Here is an 8,119-nt window from a genome sequence, read left to right on the forward strand (position 1 = left end):
TTATGTTAAGAGCACAACTGCAAATTTACTCATAAAACTTTCATGTACATGTAATCTAAATTTTTAATTCATTATGTGCTTGATATGACAGAATTAATTAATTAGTCTGATAACCTTTTTTCATTTTTGATATTGCAAAAGTATGAGTACGGAACGTGAAAAAGCTTGAAAAACATAAAAATACCCATGAGACTTTAATATTCCTGACATTTAGCTGGCTTAAAGTAATTTTTGCCACTGGCTTTTGATGGAAGAAAAAAAAAGTAATGACTAATAATATCTGAACTTTTCACAACAAAGCTGCAAGCTTAATGCAAATATATGCAACTGCCATCAATGTCCAATCAGTGGTGCTGCTAACTACTTAAAGCAGGGTTATATTTAGTATCTTGAACATTGGACACAACAATATCGAGTACATTTCTAGAAGTCGAGAAATAATTAAAAGCAATACTAAACAACCACCTTAAGACAAGTGTGAACACTTATGAATAAATAAGCTGCTTTGAATAAAAATGTAAATAATATTATTTTTCTTGTATGCACAAACATATTTTACTATATTTCAAACATATAAACTCTGTGAATTTTGTCTTAATGTGTAGATTTTAATTAAATTTTAAAGGGGTCATATAATGGTACATGCACTTTTACAAGTTGATTGTACTGAAACGTGTGTTGGCAGTGCCTGTACACAACCATCATAAAAATGATAAAAATCCATCCAGTGTTTTTTTTTTTTAAATCTTCTTATATGTTTCCCCCATCTCAAATCAAGCAGTTCGATTTTGTGACGTCACAAAATCGACGCCCCTCCCACGATTGTTGATTGACAGCAGCGTTTCAACACAGACCCGCCCTCGCACGTAAGCGAGCTGTCAATCATGGTCCGCGCGGACTGGCGCGGTCATTGTTGATACGCTGGAGCGCTGTCTATGAGCAGAATGGCGTCTAAGCGATTGTGGTGTTCTGTTCTTGGGTGTAATAAGGAACACAGCAGTCATTTTGATGTTCCTAAATCCGAACCGCTGAAGACGCAGTGGCTGAGTTTGTTTTCGAAGGGAATATTCCCCACGATCAACGTCAATGCTTTCATGTTTGCGCGAATCATTTCACATTTATATTAATCTTTGCAAATCGCTTGCTGCACGCTTCACGATGAATGCGTCTGTTTACACTCAGGGTACATTACGGCATGTTTTCTATGTACGACGTTCTCAATATAATTCATAATCCCACGTTTATAATGAACAACGCGTTATGGTTATTGTGTTATTATTACAAACGTGTACGCACAGAACAGAGGGGCGGGGTGAGCAAAGCTCATTATCATTTAAAGACACATGCACTTAAACATGCGGGCTGAAAACAGAGCTGTTTTTGACCAGGTAAAATTAGTGTTTTCTTACAATACTAATGAGAATTTTTTATTAAAAACTTTTAATTTAGACCCTAAAGAATCATATTAGCTTGTACAAAAATGGCATTATATGACCCCTTTAATGCATGGAGCCATTATTTTATTAAAGCCTCACTTTTAGTGCTGGCACTGTATTCTGTTATTTGAATTCAGTAGCTGTAAGTGGTCAACTTGAGGTGGATATCCATAGGCAACTAATGCCCTAGATAAGCTAACGGCAGTACAAGTGGAGAAAGACCGAAATTGACCAACCAAAACAACAAAAATCACCCCCAAAACACTGTTCACGGTCACATCTCTGCCTTGAAAGGAATATTCTGTTATTTACAACTTAATGACAAAGACATTAAGTTGTGCATAACCGGGAAAATTCCTTTATGCCATGTCAACATAAAGATAATATTGTCCTTCAAACTCTTTTATGAAAAAATACAAGTGCATCAATGGGAGGGCATGAGCAATACAAAGCATTACTGTAGAAATGTATGAACAAATAGCTTAAAGTGCTTCACTGTGTTTTTGAAGGTCAGACTGTATGTTTGTTTTTTTACGTTTTAGTAAAAAAAAAAGACCATTATTGCATTTGTCCAGGTATACTTCTTTGCCATACGTTTTAGTATGGCAAAGAAGTATACCTGGACAAATGCAATAGTGGACTTTTTTTTTTTAAAGTGAAAGTGCATGCACTGAAGACCTTATAGAGACATGGAGGTCTTTCAAGAGAAGCAAGTGGGTGCATTTATGTCTATAGAGACAAGAAGCATGAGATTGGAAAAGAGACAGGAGAAAACATTTGACTCTTGTTTGTCATGACCTCCAAATAAAGTCTTGTGGCAGCTGAAGTGGCACCGTGGGCAGAAATACATCTCAATCTTCAACTTTTTTTGTTCTTTACCACGTCAATTACAAAATTACGTCTGTCACATTTCTAGTGTTCAGTTATGTTCCTTTAGGTTGAACATGACCAACAAACATACCTTAAACAAGTTCTGAATGCATATATTTTATTTTATTTTAGTTTAGTTTAGGGACATTGCACATCACAAACCTTTATTAGGTCCAGTTATATCGTCTACAGATCGAACTGTTGCACTTATAATTAGATGCAATTATAAGGCCACAGATGACTTGCAAGAATCTTGCACAAGGAAAAACAGTGCAACAGTGCAATAGACTGCATTTTTGGGACCATATAGTATGTTTCCAGTCAGCTGTGCTTCGCATGATGCCCAAATATGTTGCCTAAGTAGACAGCTCACTACGTTTTGAGACACAGCCAGTAAATCACAGAAGCAATTTCACAACATGCTTGAAGGGTCATTCCACAAATAGGGTGCCTTTGCTGTCCCTTGTGCTAATATGTGTAAACAATGTCTTGCACCAGCTTTTATGTGTTATTACAGTATATGCATTTTCCAACACATCAACAAAATCCAGATCATTTATTTTTTCCCCATATTCTTTTATAGGTTATATACATTGAATATTGAATATCTGTAGAAATATCAGCATAAAAACTTAAAATATGTCACTTTTATAAAAGCATTCAGTAACTAAAGTATAACAGCATACATTTGGCTTGAGATGGCATAATGCAGTATTAACACTTAAAATATTCTTTGTCTGACAGATCTTGAAAAAGACATTTACTTTTATAAGCTTTTTAAAAGGAAAAAGCACACATTTCGTAGAATGCCCATGAAAACAGAACTCATCATCAAACTAAATCAAGTCAACGTATGTGCGCAGCATGTCCATATTCCAGGTCTCTTAGTACATAACATTGATAAGTGCTGTAGAATAATAGCAGATCTAGGGTGTTATTCAACAGTCCAGACGTGTTTAAATGTTCGCAGAGATCTGCAGTGGAGGAGTCGCGCGCTGCGCTGCATTGACACGCGCTCCAAAACACACTGACATCACATCAGTCCGCACAGAAAAAAAGAAAGAAAAAAAATATATATTTTTGATAAAAAAAAAAAGATATATCGCTCCACATCTTTGAAACATAACTGTGCTCTCAAAACTGGGAAAATAAAAAATAAGAAAAATGTTCTCACTGAGGTAATTCGTCAAGACCAGCATGTAAATGTCCAACTGATAAATACAAAGAACGAAAGAAAAACAAAAATTAAAAGCAAAACAAAATCGTGTCCAGCACTTGCTCCTATCCAGGATATTGCACAAAATAAAGAAACGAATACACTCAAAAATTAACTACCAAAGTTAACCAAAACCTGACGTCCCCCCTCTCCAAGAAGGTAAAACATTAAAAACCGTCTGTCAGTTGAATTCAGAAGAAGAACAAAATTCAAGCACTTCTCAAATCAAAAGAGGACGAAGAGAAGAGGTAAAGATGAAGAAAAGAGAAAATGAAAAGAAAGTACTCACCGGTGAAAATGTCAGAGAGCAAAAATGTTGAAAGAGCAACAAGAGCAAGTGAGTGAGGAGGAGCTGTCAGTGTCAGCGGCGCAGTGACCGGGGAAAGCAGCGGCTCAACAGTATAAACAGCGCTGGTGTGGAGCAAACCATCGCGACTGCGCAGGGGGAGACACAGACACATCATGGATCTACTTAAAGGTGCACCCAGTAATTTTGTCATTAAACTCAGTCATTTGCTAATTAAAAAGTTTAACACGTAAGTAATGCACAGTGTTTTGATAAATAGCATTAAAATGATATTTACTCACACGAGATGACGAGTCCAGTCACATGAGCCTTCTAAAAAGTTTTTTACATTTTATATTTTTATTTTTATGGCAACATAAAAGACATTTTATACAACCCCATTTGGAGACAGGCATAAAATGGTACAAATATAAGACAGACACAGCCTCTCTCAATAGGCAGATTTGAAAAAGAACATGCATATGTCCTGTAGATAGAGTTTTTCCAATCGTTGTTGATATGGGTAAGAAAATGATATATACACACAGATATCAATAAATTACGGGTATTAGTGTTATATATTATTTTTGTTACCATGTTTTGCACTACTTGTTACACTAGCTGTTTTATTCTACATGGTGAGTTGAAATCACATAACTAGCTGTCATGCAATTGAAAGTTAATAATTCAACAGTCTGTCAAGTATTCCTATAGCACTTCTATCCAGTGCTCAAACCCAACAAACATATTACATTTATACCAAATGTCATAAAAGTCTGACATTCGCGCCTCAGTTCAGGACAGTGATGTGTACATGTTGTGCAGTGGTTGTCCAGACAACACATTTATAATTTTAATTTATGGTTCAGAACTGTCGTAAAAAATCATTGTGACAACCTTCAGGCCATAATGTCAACCATTTCAGCATGTTGTCACAACATTGCAGCAATATTCTGTTTGCTGGGTTTTTATACATACTATGCGAAATAACCATAACCATGATATACTACTATTTCTGCAGAAAATAAATGCCATACTGTACCCAGTATGCATACTGAATACTGCAGAAAAAAACATGCATAGTATGGCAGCTATGTTATTTCAAAAACTGAGAAGGTCTATTGTCTTATATGTAACTTTGAGAGAGACAATTCACGTAGCCAGACCTTCAGACTGATGATAGAAGGTCTGGAGTCCAGAGCAGCTTTCACTGGCCCAGGATCACCCAGAGGCCGTCTGACTGATATGTAAAGCAACCAATCACAGTTCATTTTGTTCCGCATCATGTTTAGGGGAGTGAAAATTTAACGTAGATGTCCCTACAATTATAGAGCGGTGTGTAAAACTCTTGGACGTATTTTAAAGAGTCTATGCAATGAACTTTTCATAATTCACATACTTTTGAAAATCCAGCATTTAGTTGATCCTGATAAGCACTCATTGTCACAGTTGTAAACACGACGGGTTTCTTCTTCCATGAGGGGGTTTGGCGTCACGGCAGCTTTGTTAAGACCGTTAAAGTACGCGACACACACGTCTCCCGGAAATCCTGTAAAATTCCACCAATCAGATGACTCCTGAAGTCTTTCCAATTTTGTGTGTCATATGCATCAGACGTTGACCCAACAGTCATTGGCCACGATGTCTGAGGCCGAGACTGAGGGGCACTAGGTTAAATATTTCAATTTGTAGCAATGTCAGATTACAAAACTTGTTGGACTATTTATGTGCACATCAAATATCTTGAGAGATTAAAAACTGAATTCATAACTATTATATAGTTTCTTAGGAAAAAACAACAATCAAAAGTTCACACCACACCACACCACACCACACCACACAAACAGTTTATCTGCATGTACGTACACACACACACACACACACACACACACACACAGTCATGACTCTCTTAAAGATATGAGACAATGCCAGAAAGCGACACTTAGGGCAAGGATTACCAAGATGTTTTTTCTCTGGTATTTACCATATCTCCGTGGGGCTTATGCGCCCATTTCACATCTATTTTTTGTTTATGTTGTGATGGAGACATCATACTGTGTGCAAGCAACAGCTTAGCCTAGAGCCCAGAGCTACGAGATAAAATTAAACTGAAAGCTCAAGATTTTAATTCAATTCCTCAGAGGGAAGTAAAAATTTAACAGGAGAAGCAAATATAGATATGCCACTATTAATGATAACATGGGAGGTAAGAGGCATAGGTGACACTCTGAGGGAGTGTGGGAGGAAAAAATGGGAACTGCGAAGGGGTGACAGAGTAGAAAAGGAAAATGGAAAGGCAGTAAGTGAGAAAACAACTGAATGAGGATTTAGGAAACAACCTACCAAAAACAGAAGAGCAGCAGAGAGAGAATTCCAAGCATCAATAACGCACATTAGTCCTTGCACATCTGCTCCAGTTGAAACTCTTCCAAATTCACAGCTTCTCACCGTCCCTTGAGAGTTTAACTCTCTCCATTGTGCTCTCAAGATTTGTTGAATCCTGTTAACGGGGGGGGGGGGGGGGGGAAACACTAAAGAAGTGGAGACAAAAGACTGGATATCTGTGTAGATTTGTCACACTCTGATTTGCTTATTTAAAATGCACTGAGAAACAGAAGCTAAATGCCACATAGGTCCTCTGAGAAAACACCACAACAGTATCAAAAAGAGCCTAGATTTTATGCTCGCCGGTAAGAGGGCTGAGAGAAATCATTATAGAACAAAGACAAAAAAGAAGACTTGGAATTTCGTCAAACATGTTTGCAACTTCTTTCTTTCCAGTCAGTCATTAGTCACAAAGGCAATGCTGATGCCGTGGCAGTATTTCAAAAGCAACAACTTAGGTAACACAAAAACCTGAGCTGGTGGTAGCCCAAGATAGCCTGTAACTCAGCCTGAAGGCCAGAATCATAAATATACAGTGTTTGGGTGAGGGTGTTTGACATTTTTCCAGTGAAATAAATGGTTCACACTGGGTGTATTACTCATTCTACTGAATAATAGAGGCTAAAAGAGGTCTGGACTGTCAAAACCCTGACAGCGATACTTCCTCTTACGTTGTTCTTGCTTAAAAAATCAGGTGGAAATATCCAATGCTAATTTGTTTGTTTTATTTAACTTGTCATCCAGAGGTAATTATGCAGAGCGATGGCTGGCCGTTAATTAATACAGCCCCTCGCTGCCTGTAAACATATTGACGAATCATGAGTCTCAATAATTCTTTGACGCTGCACTGAACACCTAAAGTCAACACTGAGGGACCTTTTAAATGAGGACAATCCTGGGCATGTACAAAAAGGAAAGGTCAGATGATGCCATAGCACCGGAGATCATGTGTTAACACATCATCTAACACAAGGCGGATAGTGTGATGGAGGTGAAGACGACTGAGGAACTGCCAGATGTCCAGGATTGCTCTGCCCTTTCTGTTGAGCTCTGAAAACAAGCTAGAACAAAAAGGGAAAAATAAGACAATGGACATTTTACAAAATGGTTAATGGGATTAAAGCGATAGTTCACTTGAAAAAAACCTTATTCCCAAATCTTTAGGACTTTTAGTCCTTTAGACCTTTAGGAAGATTTGAACACTGGAACCATGGTTCTTCTATGGCATTGTTGCGAAATCATATTTAGAAATATCTTATTTTGTGTTCCGCAGAAGACCAAATCATGTCAGAATTGTCATTTTTGGGGGACCCAGCCCTTAAAGGGATACTCCACTTTTTTGGGAAATAGGCTCATTTTACAACTCCCCCAGAGTTAAACATTTGAGTTTTACCGTTTTCGAATCCATTCAGCCGAACTCTGGCGGTGGCACTTTTAGCATAGCTTAGCATAGATCATTGAATCGGACAGGACCATTAGCATCTCTCTCAAAAAAATTTAAACTGGACTCTTCTGTAGTTACATCGTGTACTAAGACCGACGGAAAATGTAAAGTTGCGATTTTCTAGGCTGATATGGCTAGGAACTATACTCTCATTCCTGTGTAATAATCAAGAAACTTTGCTGCTATACCATGAGTCCAGCAGGCGTAATGATATGATGCAGCGCCTGAAAATAATCCCCAGCTCAGTAACTTCCAACGTGACCGGGACTAAGTTTGTCTAACCTATTAGAGAGTATTGAGTATTGAGAGTATAGTTCCTAGCCATATCAGCCTAGAAAATCGCAACTTTACATTTTCCGTCGGTCTTAGTACACGATGTAAGTCAAGTTTTAAATAGGAAAAATATTGAAACTCTTTGGTCATTTTTTTGAGAGAGATGCTAATGGTCCTGTCCGATTCAATGATCTATGCTAAGCTATGCT

At 37.6% G+C, this 8,119-nt stretch overlaps 1 protein-coding gene across 8 annotated transcripts in view; it reads right to left on the reverse strand.

Annotated features, from left to right (window-relative positions):
• raly (RALY heterogeneous nuclear ribonucleoprotein) overlaps window positions 1–3,938 on the reverse strand; it is an 87,395-nt gene extending 83,457 nt beyond the window's left edge. For 4 of the 8 annotated variants that reach the window (XM_084425661.1, XM_084425654.1, XM_084425657.1 and 1 more), the window contains exon 1: window positions 3,812–3,896. The gene's annotated coding sequence lies outside the window, so the exon portion shown is untranslated. Of the gene's footprint in view, window positions 1–3,811 lie in introns of all 8 variants that reach the window. The other 4 variants (XM_084425658.1, XM_084425655.1, XM_084425660.1 and 1 more) reach the window with 4 other exon arrangements.
• Window positions 3,939–8,119: the final 4,181 nt, after the last annotated feature.

This window comes from Rutilus rutilus (assembly GCF_951802725.1).
Source record: "Rutilus rutilus genome assembly, chromosome: 12".
In the NCBI taxonomy this organism is placed as follows: Eukaryota; Metazoa; Chordata; class Actinopteri; order Cypriniformes; family Leuciscidae; genus Rutilus; species Rutilus rutilus.